General features: G+C 56.6%; 2 non-coding genes across 2 annotated transcripts in view; both read left to right on the forward strand.

Annotated features, from left to right (window-relative positions):
- Positions 1–1,839: 1,839 nt before the first annotated feature.
- Positions 1,840–1,993, forward strand: LOC122800523. Its single transcript, XR_006364569.1, has one exon. It is a non-coding gene; the product is annotated as a 5.8S ribosomal RNA (ribosomal RNA).
- A 411-nt stretch (positions 1,994–2,404) lies between these two features.
- The window catches only part of LOC122800621, a 3,734-nt gene continuing 3,040 nt past the window's right edge, over positions 2,405–3,098 (forward strand). Inside the window, exon 1 of the ribosomal RNA XR_006364622.1 lies at positions 2,405–3,098. This exon is cut by the window's right edge and continues 3,040 nt beyond it. This is a non-coding gene — a ribosomal RNA (28S ribosomal RNA).

Genomic DNA, 3,098 nt, shown 5'->3' on the forward strand with positions numbered 1-3,098 from the left:
TGTGGGGCCGATCACAACCTGCAGGTACATCCCTTGGAAGGGCTGGTGGGCATGCATGATCTGGCACAATTTGGCAGCTTTTGGGAGCTGAAGGATGATGGGGTGTCCCATCAAAATGTGTGAGTGTGAGTGCCCCAGTCTGGGTCCCAGCCCAGGGAGAGGGAATATGGAGTGTCCTGTCAGAGTCCATGTCCCAGTCCTGGGTGATGTCCTGCCAGGTGTCTGTGTGGGATTGAGGTGCTCTTACCCACTGTCCATCGATCAGTCAGGACGGCCGACTCCCACTGGTGGAGGGCCCCCAGGGCATGGCTCTGTGGGTCACGGCTTGTGGGTTGAGCTTCTCCACCCCGGGAGCAAGGTGAAGGTGGGGGTGTGCAGCACTCCATGCCCCTCAGGGTGGAAGTCTAGGTGAGACCGATGAGCCTGAGATGAGGCAAAGGAGTCCTGTGACATGGCTGCCATCCCCTGGCATCCGTGCACAGCTGAAGCATGGGGGGGGGGCTCTCTCCCACTTTTCTCTGGCTATGAGCTCTGTTGTGCACTGTGCCGGCCTGTAACCCTCTGGGGTCGCAGTTGCCGGTCCACGACCAGCACCCAGGGTAACTCTGCAGGGAGCGGGATCCCTCCTCTTGGCAGAGGTATGGGCTCTGGACCCTCCTCTCTGCCCACCTGCAAAGGTGCTCCTATCTGGTTGATCCTGCCAGTAGCATATGCTTGTCTCAAAGATTAAGCCTTGCAAGTCTCGGTGCACAAGGATGCTACAGTGAAACTGCAAATGGCTTGTTAAATCAGTTATGGTTCCTTTGATCACTCCACCATTACTTGGTTAACTGTGGCAATCTTAGAGCTAATACATGCTGACGAGCACTGACCTCTGGGGATGCGTGCATTTATCAGACAAAAACCAATCCGGGTCTCGGTCCAGCAGCTTTGGTGACTCTAGATAAACTCCGGCCGATCGTGTGCCCTCGTGGTGGCAATGTGACATTCGGATGTCTGCCCTATTAACTTTTGATGGTACTATCTGTGCCTACCATTGTGACCATGGGTAATGGGGAATCAGGGTTCAATTCCGGAGAGGGAACCTGAGAAATGGTTACCACATCCAAGGAAGGCAGCAGGTGTGCAAATTACCCACTCCCGACTCGGGGAGGTAGTGATGAAAAATAACAAAACAGGACTCTTTTGAGGCCCTGTAATTGGAATGATTACGCTTTAAATCCTTTAATGAGGATCTATTGGAGGGAAAGTCTGGAGCCAGCAGCCACGGTAATTCCAGCTCCAATAGCATATATTAAAGTTGTTGCAGTTAAAAAGCTCATAGTTGGCTCTTGGGATCGGGCTGGCAGTCCGCCGCAAGGTGAGGGGAGGGAGAGGGGATGGAGTGAGAGGAGGGGTGGTATCTGTCCTCCTTGCCTCCTGGCAGCAGGAGGGAGGGGGTCCATCCATGTGATGGGAGGTGTGGGTGCTCCTCTGCTGCCATGAGGGGATGGTGGTGGAGGGTGCACTTGGCCCAGTGGTGCGGTCCACCACGCGTCCCAGAGGTGGCTGGCTCCCCATGTGGTAGGGGAAAGGAGAGGGTGCCATCCCACCAGGGGGGCCGTGGCCTCCCCTCTGGCTGTGTGGGGCCATCCCTGGGGGTGGCACACCGGAGTCATGGTGGGTGTTGGTTCAGCGGTGTGGCCGCGAGCTGGCCCCTCCAGGACTCCCTGCTGTCTTGCGGTGTGGGGGCCTGTAACCCCAGTCTGGGCACCCATGACGACACCTGTGAAACCTTGCATTCTCATCTTGAGGTGCGATGCCAGTGGGCAGTGGTGCCCTGGCAAATGAGAACTGTACGACTCTAAGTGGTGGATCACTCAGCTCATGCATCAATGAAGAACGCAGCCAGCTGCGAGAACTAATGTGAATTGCAGGATACATTGATCATCGACACTTCGACTGCACTTTACGTACACGGGTTACTCCCGGGGCTACACCTGTCTGAGGGTCATCATGCCTTCCATCACCCCAGGGAGTGTCTGGCCCCTGTTGAGGATGTGTCCAGGGAGTCAAGGGAGGCTGCTGCGGGCCACCTGTCCCCCTAGAGAGAGATGTGGATGGAGGAGAAGAGTCCCTTTCTGCTCCGAGCTGGGAAGCCCATCTGAGGATGGGAGGGAGCAGGTGTGTGTATATGGCCTGTCCCCCTGGAGGCTGTCAGTGTTACTGCCACTGGGCTTCCCTCCTGGGGTGAAGGCCGACACCCACCTGCCTGGTTCCCATGTGCTGTGGCTGTGTCGGCTGTCTTCCTCTGCTGGCTGGAGTCCAGTGGTGGGGATTGGTTGCATGGGAGCCAGGGGAGGATGGGTACTCCGTCCATCCCTGAGGCCACTGCTGTCCCCACCCCGTGACCACGCTCGGAACATGACCTCAGATCAGACATAGCAATCCACTGAATTTAAGCATATTACTAAGCAAAGGAAAAGAAACTAACCAGGATTCCCTCAGAAATGGCAATGAAGAGGGAAGAGCCCAGTACCGAATCCCCATCGAGGTGACAGGCACAGGGAAATGTGACGTATGGAAGTCTGTCTCCCCGGCACTGCCTATGGTCCCAAGTCCTTGTGATCGAGGCTCTGCCGCAGATGGTGTGAGGCTGGTGGTGGCCCCCGGCACTTCGGGTTCAGGTCTTCCCGGAGTCGGGTTGTTTGTGAATGCAGCCCAAAATGGGTGGTAAACTCCATCTAATGCTAAACACTGGCACAAGACTGATAGCGGACAAGTACCATAAGGGAAAGTTTAAAAAAAGAACTTTGAAGAGAGAGTTCAAGAGGTCATGAAACCATTCAGAGGTAAACGGGTGAGATTCGCATGGTCTGCCCAGAGGATTCAACCCAGCGGCCACGCCGGCTGCCCGGGTGAGGCAGACCCTCCTCTCCCTCCGGAGGGTGGGGAACCATCCCTGGGCACGCTGGCCACTGTAGGGCATACTTCCTCCGAGGCGGTGCACCACGACCTGCTCCAGGTCGGTTGGGAAGGCCACGCAGAAGGTGGCTCCCCTCCTTGGAGGGAAAGTGTTACAGCCCATGGCATCAGCCCTTGCCATGCCCCAGGGTAAT

This window comes from Protopterus annectens, chromosome 4.part0 (assembly GCF_019279795.1).
Source record: "Protopterus annectens isolate FY-2018-M chromosome 4.part0, PAN1.0, whole genome shotgun sequence".
Classification (NCBI taxonomy): Eukaryota; Metazoa; Chordata; order Ceratodontiformes; family Protopteridae; genus Protopterus; species Protopterus annectens.